Genomic DNA, 12,171 nt, shown 5'->3' with positions numbered 1-12,171 from the left:
CCCTTTCCTCTTCCCCTTCAATTCCCCTCCCCTTCCCCTTTCCTCTGCCCCTCTGAAGGTAACTAACTGCCTCAACGAGATAATTGCCACTCGTTAACTTCGCATCGATGCCTGTTAAGCGCATGTGTCTCTAGTTGCTTCTCATTGCTCTTTCATCTGTTTTCTATTTTCATTTTCTTTTATTCTTGCAACTCATTTTTTTTTATTTCTTCAGTATTTTTGCTATTACTGTTCGTTGTTTTCTATTTTTTTTTTCAACTAGCTATTACTATTTTTGGTTCCTATTATACTTCATCTGCTTTTCTTCTTCTTCTTCTTCTTCTTCTCTTACGAATGGAAAAGTTCGGAAAGATCGTTCGTTCTCCTTCAAAAAATGTCTCGTTTTTTTTTTGTGTCCAAACGTAAACTAAATTAAATGAAGCAAAGAAAACGAGTGAGTTATATCAGTGTTTGGAGAGAGAGAGAGAGAGAGAGAGAGAGAGAGAGAGAGAGAGAGAACATGTGGTTGTGGTTGTGGTCAAGTGGTTGGGGAAGGAGGATTAGAAAGAGAGAGGGAGAAAAGAGAGGAGGAGGAGGAGGAGGAGGAGGAAGGGGAGGAGGAGGAGGAGGGGTGATTCTCCTCTTTCACAGGTAACTAAGATTAATTTACCTGTTCGCTTTATCTCATCCTCTCTCTCTCTCTCTCTCTCTCTCTCTCTCTCTCTCTCTCTCTCTCTCTCTCTCTCTCTCTCTCTCTCGATATGACACCATCCACATAGGTGTCAAGCGAAGGAGGAAACTGAGGAAGATGAGGAGGAGGAGGAGGAGGAGAAAGAGGAGGAGGAGGAGGAGGAGAAGGAGGAAGAGGAGGAGGAAAGGTATGTAACGGTTACGAAGCGCTTCCTTACCCCCCCCCTGTTTTTCCTCCCTCCTCCTCCTCCTCTTCCTCATTTTATTACCTCCTTCCCTTATCTCTCCCCCTGTCCTGCCCTTATCTGTTTTTCCTCCTCCTCTTCTTCCTTGGTTTTCCTCTCTCTCTCTTATCTTACTCGTCTTCTCTTCCTTCCCATTTTTACGATTCAGTTATTTCCTTCTTTATATATTTCTCTCTCCTTCTACTTCCGTTATTTCTTATATTTACTCATATTTTACGTACTACATTTTGTTTTACTGTTATTCTCGCCTCATTCGTTTTCTAACTCTCTATTTTCCCTCTGATTTTTTTATTACAACTTGGGGTTCCTTTTTTTCTATTATGAATCTTTTTGTATCATCTGCTTCTTGTTCCCAGTACCTTTTTCTTTCCTTTTTTTCGCCTTCTCTATTCCCCTCCAATTGTTCCACTTCCTCTTCTCCCCTGCTCTTCCTTCCCCTTCCCTCTAAACCTGCTTCGTCTTTTCTCTCCCTTGGTTCATTCTCCTCTTCCCTCCTTTACCGTTTTTTTTTTTTTTTTTTTTACAGCAAAGGAGACAGTTCAAGGGCATAAAAAAAAAAGAAAACAATAATGAGAAAAAAAAGCCCGCTACTCACTGCTCACTGCTTTATCGTAGTAGTAGTAGTAGTAGTAGTAGTAGTAGTAATTGCTGTTGTGGTTAGCGTTGTTTTACTAATATGTTTGTTTTGGTAGGTAGAGGTGGGGACGACTAACACACACACACACACACACACACACACACACACACACAAGACATTACAGGTTTCGTGTTCACCCTCTTAAGACAATCTTCATCTTCCTCTACTTCATTATCCTCCTCCTCGTCTCTCCTTCTTCCCCTCTTCTTTATCTTCTTTACTTCATTATCCTCCGCCTCACCTCTCCTTCTTCCCCTTCTTCTTCGTCTTTGCTTCATTATCCTCCTCCTCGCCTCTCCTTCTTCCCTTCTTCTTCGTCTTTATTTCATTATCCTTCGCCTCACCTCTCCTTCTTCCCCTCTTCTTTATCTTCTTTATCCTCCTCCTCGCCTCTCCTTCTTCCCCTCTTCTTCATCTTCTTTACTTCATTATCCTTCTCCTCGCCTCTCCTTCTTCCCCTCTTCTTCATCTTCTTTACTTCATTATCCTTCTCCTCGCCTCTCCTTCTTCCCCTCTTCTTCATCTTCTTTACTTCATTATCCTTCTCCCCTTTCTCTTTATCTTCTTTACTTCATTATCTTCTGTCTCATTTCTCCTCCCTTTCTTCTTCGTCTTCTTTCCTTCAATATCCTCCGTCTCACCTCTCCTCCCTTTCTTCTTTGTCCTCTCTACTTCCTTTTTCTTCGCCTATCTTTACTTTCACTCTCCCCTTCTTTTTCGGTTTCTCTACTTCCTTTTCCTTCGCCTAACTTATCTTTTCCTATTTCCGTTCTTCGTCTTCTCTTCTTCATCCTCCTCTGCGTTAACTTTCCCTTTCCACCTTCTTCTTTATCTTCTCTCCTCCATCTTTCTTCGCCTAACTTAATTTTCCCTTTCCTCTTCTTCATCTTTCCTGCTTAATTTTCCTTTACTGTAACTCTCCCTATGCCCCTTCTTCCTCTCTTCCTTTTTTACTTGCTTTATTTTGTTATTTTATTTTCCTTCTTCCGTCTTTTATACTAATTATCTGGATGCACGAAAAAAAAACAAATCATTCTAGGAAAAAAAAAATACCTAAAAGCAATAAAAAAGTATGCACGTACAAATAATTATTTATGTATCACGAGTCACATGACAACTAAATTACTTTATTAATAAACACACACACACACACACACACACACACACACACACACACACACACACACACATGGAAAAAAAGTCATACAAAAAAGAAAACACAAACTCCCTAACACATAATGAAAAGCAACAACAACAAGATCAAGAATACACACATAAAAAAACACACCAACATAACACGAGTCAAGCGATAAGAACTAATTGGCGTCGTGTATAAAAAACGCCAAGAGTGTTGACGCGTGCGTCGGCGTGAGGCGGTCTGGCGGCGCGGGTTGTAAACAGGACGAGGGGCGGCGCGCGGGGCATCACGAGAGTTGGACGTTGGAGGGGTCTAGGATGGGAGAGAGAGAGAGAGAGAGAGAGAGAGAGAGAGAGAGAGAGAGAGAGGCATTGTTCACGGTTTGGCACACACTCCGTCAATACAATGAGTCAACGAAAACACAATAAACGTGGTAATTAACGAAGACAAACGAACGTGGAGTGTGACATTCTCTTTCCACGAGACCTTGGCCTTATAATGAGAAGGAGAGGATAATGATAGATATAATAAAAAAATGATAATGATAGAAATATGTGAAAGAAAAAGAAAATATAAAATGTCGAACCAAAAAAATAGTAGTAACATCATCATCACCATCATCAGTAGTAGCAGTAGTAGTAGCAGTAGTAGTAGTAGCAGTAGTAGTAGCAGTAGTAGTAGTAGCAGTAGTAGTAGCAGTAGTGGTAGTAGCAGTAGTAGTAGTAGCAGTAGTAGTAGTAAACAACGCAACTCTAATGGATGGAGGCCGTAGTAATAGTAATAGTAGTAGCAGTAGTAGTAATAGTAGTAGCAGTGGTCGGAGTAGGCCTACTAACCCTAAAAGTAGGAATAGCAGCAAATGTGGTTGTGGTGGTGATGTCAGTGTTCTTGGTAGTGGTGGTGGTGGTGGTGGTGGGTTTTAGTCCTTCATCATAAATCTGTGTTTAAGAGTGTAGCCTGCAGAGTGTTGGGTCGTAGCGGCGGTGGTGGTGGTGGTGTGGTGGTGGTGGTGTGGCGGTGGGGTGAGACGTGTGTGTGTGTGTGTGTGTGTGTGTGTGTGTGTGGTGACGGTCGTGTGTAAACAAGCTCATGAGGACTGGCAAACACGGAGAGAAGGAAGGTCCGTTGGGGCACACACACACACACACACACACACACACACACACACACACACACACAGACAAACACACAAAAGCACTGTTTGTTGTACCAGGCCCGACCCCCAGCGCGAGACAGACAGACAAGCTGACAGACTGACGTGACGGGCAGATAAACGAACGTCTGAACCTATTTAAGTCAGGTAGAAATGAATGAACCAAGGAATGCTGAGTTGATGAATGAAATATACAGAGCAGATATTAATTTTACTCCTTATAGACAACGGTAGAGACTGCTGCCGAGTTTACCGGTGAAAGGGTTGGAGAAATGAAGATACCGGTCAACCCTTTGTAACTATCAATATGTTTTTAACTAACCTCTCTAACTAATAATAAAAGGAACATGATTACTTTACCGGAGAAGAAAAGGGGAGTGAGAAAGTGCTACAAATTTATGAATGAATAATTTCTTGGTACGGGCGGCACAGACCATGTAGTGCTTAGTCGTATATATAAAGCTGTGATGGCTAATTGACATGCAGAGGATGAATGCTGAATGCGCGAGGTCCCCCCCCCCCCCCCACCACCCTCCACGCTGGCCGACCACCGACACACCTCTTCTAGCGCCCAGAATAAATTGGCAGTTTTCTCGTGCCTCGCCTCGCCTCGCCTCGCGGTGTCCATCAACATTGAATCTCTTTGTGCCATGACTGTTCCCACGCACTATCCATAACAGACACTACACCAACTTGCATTTCTTACTGACAAGATGGTATAAGCACAGCATGATGGGGAAACTGCCTTGCTTTCTACCCTACTCAAGCAAAGACATGTATAGAATAGGCGAGTCAACTGAGGCAGGTAACGTTATTGATACTTTCTAATACCTTCTTTTTCTCTATCTGTCAACGTTGCTAAATTATCGTACTGAACCTCTCATATTTACGCATTCCCGACTCAAAGACTGTCTCCTGGGCCCCAGTAACGAGTTTAATTTGTATTTATCGTTAAAATAGTTAATTGCTAATGTTTCTTGGCAATAGTTACGAGTCAGAAACCGGTCAACTCTATGCTCTGAGTACGATGATCTGGCAACGGTGCTATCTGTGTCCACATTTATCTACGTCGACATTTTTCGCGTCAGGAGGCAAAGCAGCGCCCAGGTCACCACCACTTGCTTCACACCACGGAGCAGGACCCTTTGTTTGGTACCTTAAAATAATGTCGTTATCTTGTGGTGACAGTCTGAGGCCCATTTCCTAAGACGTTTTCGACTCTCACAACAAATCTATTCTAAACCGCAAAGATTAGTCGGGTTCTCAAGTGTTTTTCTTATTCAAGGTTCAAAAGCCTCGTCAAACTATCACTAGGCTCATAAAACTACCCACGAAAATACCCGCAACCTCTACGAAAGCCCAGTCAAATGTGGGTATGCTGGTCCTGAACTGTTTAAAGATATGGGATATAGTTCGAGTCCCAAGAACATAACCTCGGTTTCGGCCCTAAAGACAAGAACCGGCCGTGCCACGAAGGGAGTCAGTGTGACGGTCACCCTCGTCGGTGCCTGCAGCGTCTGTCTACACTCTAGAACACAGAGCTGTGGAAGGTCATCGCGGGCACTCGTTCAATGTCACTGCGGCACCACAAAGTCATTCAGATCGTGCACACTGGACGTGGTTTTGAAAATTTTAGTAAATTTCTATTTAATTTTACTCTTTGCACCGACGTGCCAAAGACGTAACAAACCAATTTTCATCCACATCTTCACAATAATACTGCAATTACCGAACCCCATCGTGGTGGCTTTTAAAAAATAATAATTTACCTAATATCCACATATACCATGTATACGTTACTGCGCGAACACACACACACACACACACACATCACCACCACCACCACCAGCCCACCTCGTCAGTACACTCAGGTTACCTGCCTGACGTGACAGGACTGGCGGCATCGCGTCGCCAGGTGTCCCGTGGGATAGACGCTACTCGCCCCTCTCTGCCCCGCCCACCTACCTCCACCAGACAGTTCCTCACAGGCTGGTGTGTTGCTCCCGCGGTCTGGAGGACGCTGGCGCCGTGGCGTCACCTCACGGCTCACTACATACTGTCACTGGTAGTCACTGTCACTCACTCTCCTTGTGGACACAGACGCGGCCGGACGAGCCCTCGTCCGCCCGCCAACTGAGACTGGGCTCAACAGGTGGCAGAGGGCAGGACAGCAGCAGCTCTGCTCCACCCACTGAAACACATTATGACCCAACACTAACACAACTCGGAGGCGCACAGCCAAACAGCAGCCAAAGGCAACGACGCCACTCTTTGAACGTTCATGCACCATTAGCACACATCCAGCCTTCATCATTTCAAGAACACACGTCAAAATCACCATGACCAATTTAACGCTTCTTTCAGTATTCTGGGAGTGAACTTGAATGGGCCGCGGCCTGCAAACCACGTCCCGGGCGGCGGTGGCCTGAACCTGGGTAACACTGGCCTTGGCGGGACCTTGCGGGGCCGCCGCTCATCCTATTACGCGCGGGGCTGGGTAGATGCATGGTTGGGTTCCACGTCCCACATTCCACACCAGCCAGGGAGTACTGTAATGTTTGCCGCTCCGCGAAACTGTCGTCATGTTATGCTGTTATGCAAGTTTGAGGGTAGACTGACACCTGGTTGGTTGTTCTCCATGCATTCCTTGACGCACAGGTACGGTCATGGTGAGCAAAAGGAGGTATTTCAGTTCGATTCCACCAAACACACTGTGTCAAGAAATGGTCAAAATACAAGGGTACTGGATGTAAGAAAAGTAATTTAAAGGTTACTAAAATGGTATTAAAGGTTTTCCTTTAGTATTTCAATTAAAGGTATACACGAACTGAGTTATGGAATACATGACGGGAGTTGCTCTCTCTCTCTCTCTCTCCATACGCCAACATGCATAACCCCCCTCAAAAAAAACACACAGGCTCACTATTAAGAATCATATAGCTCTGCAGGTGCGTCAGCCGAATGAGGGCGGAGGGCAGAGAAACACGCCCCCCCCCCTCTTTGATTAATGAGGGATAACGTGTTGATTGTCCCTCTAACTTTTTCATTATAGTCTCTAAACTAATCGCCTCTTATTGAAGGGAGGAGGCGATGGAGATAGGAGTAAATAGATTGCCACTCTAGTTATATTGCCAGTGTGTCCTCATTCAGAGAACTACAGCACAATTTCGAAGTTGCTACACAGCTTGCAAATCTGTCAATATAAAAGAGTAGCCTATACTTGCACAACGAGCCTATGCGAGCGTCAACTGAACCTGCTTCCAGGACCGAGTTCGACGGTTTGTTTTCCAGCTTCTGCAGCGGGTTTAGCTATTCATTATTGTTATGGCTTTGCGTCGTACTGGTTCTCGAAGGTTCTCGCATGATTTGTCATTATAAATTACTAGAAACAAATAAGGGTGGTATTAAGAAGTAAGGAAACCGGGTAGTACACATAATAATGTTGCTGTTATTTCAAGATTTCGTCCTTCCTCGGAAAGACCATTGGCCTTTGTCAGGTGACGGTCGATGAAGAAGGTACCAACAGATTATTATAGATCGACTCCATCGGCAGACGTCGACCAAGTCGGTCCGTCGACGAGGACTGGCGTCTCTGGTCGTGTCTCTGTTGTTGTTTGTTGTTGTTTAACATTGCTCTCTCCCTAAAGGGGGAAGCATAGCGGTCCGTGGCAAGGTGCCAACAGACTAACTTTATCGGGTGACGTCAGCCGACCAATTTGGTCTGTCGACGAGGACTGGCGTGTCTCTGGGCGTGTATCTGATCAAGTTGAATGAATTTAGATTCAAGTAAGACCTTCTCGGCAATAATTGGCTTAACGATGGAGTTGTGGATTAGAAGAAAAGGGATGATCGTCATGTGGTGTGTCTCAGCACGATAGAAGTCTTTAAAAAAGGTAAGATGAGTTTATGGATAGTGAAAATAAGTGGGGCTAAGTTTGCAGGAGCCTTCCGACCTCATACGAACGCTTCCTATATCTAGACTAGTCTGCTCTGTAAGCTCACGAGAATCTTCTGGACAGAAAATGGATGCATGAAAGGAATAACTCGCGGAGTGTCAGGCATTCAGCCCGGCACCGTCTACTTGTTTCACTTTCAAAGCTGTTCTTCGTCTAAACTCTTAAGTCACCTATTCTTTAACTATCCTTGATGAAATCCAAATCCAAAAGTCCAGTTAATCAGAGACTAATAAAAAGAATATATAGCCCACTTGTCTTCGTCTTCATGTTCACAGCCCACCAACCTGCAGGCTGACATTCTTATTGTAAGTAGGGCTGCCTGGCTCTGTATGGACTGTAAGTATGTATTGTAAGTATGTATTGTAAGTAGGCCTGCCTGACTCTGTTTGAAAGAAAAGAGTACCTCTATCTAAGAAAAATTAATGTAAGGAGGAAAATAACATCACTGCTGAAAAAAATACTAGTGTGAAAAATCAGTTAAAACATTGCATTAGAAGACTAAGAAAATGAATCTCTAAAGAAAATTTTATCTTCTAAAAAATAAATAAATGAAGGAAGGAAAATAACATCGCTGATGAGAAAACGCCAATATGAAACAAAAATCCCTTAGTTAAGAGAAAACTTGGAAAAGCCCTGAGGGAGAAAAGAAGTAGACTTCTGTGACCAAAAAGGGAAGAATGTAGGTATTAAGTTCTACTTAGCCTACTAACCCACTAATTGACAAGTTACCATAACTGTTCTTGTAACTAGGTTGGGCTAAGTCAGACGACCCACGTGTATACCAAAGAGTAATTGTTGGCAAAGTTCAGTAATGAATTCGCATCCTCCAGTTAGTACTTATATCATAGAAAGAAAAACCTCCAGTGAAAATTTTAGCTAATAAATGTAAAAAATGATTGTCAAATAAATATAAATGATCAAGCTTTCCGCCTCCCTCCCTTTTTATTAACTTTTTTTTAATACCTAAGCTCGATTTTCAGGGCAGTGTATTTATTTGATTTGAGTAGTAATTGTAAGGCTGCGTAGTGGGTGGAGAGTAATAAGGAATCTAGCTCTTAGGAAATATCATAAAGTGCCCTACTTTACGAAATGTTGTTATATCATTTTGTAGCCTACTATGCAAACAATTGATTTTATACTTGTAATTGTATTAGTAGAACGCACAAGAGATTACGACTTTATGAGATAAAATTAAAATCAAAGAAAAGTTCCGAGATTTGATTTTTAGTTGATTTTAAGGATAGCCTACTAACAGTGTAGTATTTTGGAGTACCGTAATTATGATTACAGAATATAGTGACCGGCCTTATTTTGAATAACAGTTATATAAAGAAAATATTATGTATAAAATACAAGTAGGAACGGTGATGATTGACTTGAAAAATAATTAATAACATTGATATCAAACTATTATAAAGTGGTCGTGCTCTTTAATTATATTCTTAATGTTATAACAGTTATGCATACTGTCATGAATGATAAATAACCAAAAGAAAATTTTTTCACTGTTGCTTTAGTGGATTCAACTCTTTAGAAGTTTTTGGTAGCCAATCTAGCACCATCTAAAATTCCAGGGATGGCAGCTCTGGCTGCCTGTGAGGCTGAGAGGCTGACTCGCTGGCCGAGTGGCCGTCAGTCCATTACTAAGAGCCGTTTGAGATCACTGTTGATCAGGGTTGCCAGATGTGTGAGCTAAAAAATGGACAGTCTCATCCCGAAAAAAGGACAGAAAAGGACAAACATATATATTAATTTCCTTTTGCCTATTGATCGTTTACTAATATGGTACATATATGTTTTTTCTTTAAATTTCTTTAACAGTCACCCCCTCACTCTTCAGTCAGCAGATTTTATTAAAAATAATAGGCTCTGTTAATGATTAACAACACAAGTTATGCAGCTTGCAGGAGTATAATTTTTGGGAAACAAAGCGGCCCAGGCCCCAGGCCGCCACGCGGTTGTGAAAGTGACGCGCGTGTACTGACCGGTGTTACACCCGTCAGTACACGTACCTGCAACATTATTATGTGATTTATTGCTGAATAATCCTTATTGAAATTTATATTTATGAACCCAGCATGGATTTTAGAAATAGGACAGAAAAGGACAATTTAAGGTTGTCCTTTTTTCATGAAAACTTGCGGACAGTTGGATCTCAAATAGGACAGACTGTCCTTAAAAGGACAGACCTGGCAACCCTGCTGTTGATTTACTTTAGTGTAATTCTTGTTGTGTTTGAGGCAAGAAAAGAGACTCCATCCTTGGTGTTAGCCAACATTTTACTCCTGGACACGCTATACGGTAAGTAGGCTACATGCAAAGTAATGTTGTTTTGTGCTGTAAGAATTAATGAGACAAGAGACATTGCCGTCTTGTACAGGTTTCTCTCCGCTTTGAATCCCTAACTGTTCACTCGTTTGGTGGGTAACTATTAGGATGTGCTGAACAAGGTGGTAAATAAATCTGCACAACTACTTCCTCCCCCATTTTCTTATTTCGGTATTTCCTTTCTTGCATTTTTCTATTTTCAGTGTTATTTCTTCCATTCGATAGTTTTCAAATTCTTTAGTTTTGTGGCATCATTTGTTGTACAAATGAATAATAACCATAGCATGACAATGACAGATAGGCTAGGTATGTTAGGTTAGGTTAGGCTAGGTCAATTTAGGTCAGGTTAGATTTAGTTTGGTTACATTTATTGTCATTTTTTTCTGAAGTTAAGTTGGCTTCGCGCTGCGCCATTGTTGTAATTGGCGGCGCAGTAGGCTATGGTGGTGAGCCACGGGTTTACGCCAGCCGCAAACTCACGGCCTCCCACACACATTTCATGGATATTCTCATACTGTTTTATCTTTACATTCTTTTCAATGGTTTTCCGGGAGGGATAGGCAATAAGTATGACAACAGAAGAGCAACTAACCACGTTTACATTACTCAACGGCTTGCTTGTTGGACAATGCGTTGTACATTTTCACGATTTTCACTATTGTTGCACTTTGATGTTTATAAACACATAATGTATGATTTTGGATGGATTAAGAGTATTGCTATCTATTACGAGTGTAATGCCCACATGCAATTGTTGCCGGGGTGTCAGGTGCTGTGGAAGTAACCCCTGGCACGGTGACCTGTTAGCTCATCAGTGGCTCAGTTAGTATGCTGCCCTGACTTCTATTATAAATTCCCTGGTTCGATTCCCGGCACTTAACAGTGTGCATATCGAGACTACAGATTTATTGCCAGCCAAAACCTATATGAGTAGAGAAAAAGATTTGCATATGGGTGAATAAATTGAAATCTGTGGAGTGGGCGTAGATTATGTGAAGGAATAGGAGTGAACAGGAGCAACGTTGTGTGTGGAGAACCAGGAATGCACAGGAGTTATGACGTGTGTGGAGGAATAAAAGTGAGTAAAGGCGATTCATGTGGACGGTGCATGAAGTGAATCAAAGGTCATGACATAACTGACCAAGCTCTTCTTTTCTATAGCTCTGCAAAGCTATAGAGGAATACGAAGTTATTGAGGTGAGGTTGTGTGTGCTCGAGCAATACCACATAACACCGCTGTGCCCTTGAAAGCATAAGTGTCCACAGAAACGTGAGTCTTGCCCTGTTAGCACGGATTGGCCACCTCGGCAATCCCAGGAACTGTGTTTAGGGGAGGTGTTGGTTCTGACGGGGCAAGGGAGGAGAATAAATAGTACATAACTGTTTTGATGTGGTGGTGATAGTATTGGTGATGGTGGTGGTTTGGGGATCGTGAACAGGGATGGCATCGTGGTGTGTGTATATGGGCATGATGGTGAAGGAGCTGCAGGCTGAGGTTGGTTGCTCCTTCCTCCATCCCCCCTCCATTCCCTCGCGGCTCTCAGGTCACAAGGGAAAATATTTAACAGTATCCAAAACCTTATTGTCTTGGCGCGGAGGTATTTATGTGTGTGTGTGTGTGTGTGTGTGTGTGTGTGTGGTTGGATAGGGGGAGGGGGACAAGGGGGCGTAAGACAAGCTGCAAAAGCAATAACATTTAGGAAGACAAAGGTCGAGAGGCCCAGCTGGTTGGTTTTCCTTCCTTCCTTACTTTCCTCTCTCCTTTCTTTCTCCTTTTCCTCTCGCCTTCCTTTCTTGATTCCTTACTTCTTTTCTTTACTCATGGTGGTAGTTCGTTTCCTCCTTTCTTCCTTCCTTTTTTTCATATCTTCATTGAGACTCCCAGATTAGACGATTTTCTATATTTTCTTCCTTCTTTCACTTTCCCTTCTTTTCCTTTTTTTCTTCCTTTCTTTCTGATTTCCCATTTCCTTCCTTCCTTATTTCCTTCCTTCCTTCCTTTTCCTTCCTTCTTTCCTTCCTTTTTTCCTTTCTTCCTTCCTCTC

This window comes from Eriocheir sinensis, chromosome 35 (assembly GCF_024679095.1).
Source record: "Eriocheir sinensis breed Jianghai 21 chromosome 35, ASM2467909v1, whole genome shotgun sequence".
Taxonomy (NCBI): Eukaryota; Metazoa; Arthropoda; class Malacostraca; order Decapoda; family Varunidae; genus Eriocheir; species Eriocheir sinensis.
The sequence above is the reverse complement of the archived record's forward strand: the minus strand, read 5'-3'. Positions refer to the sequence as shown.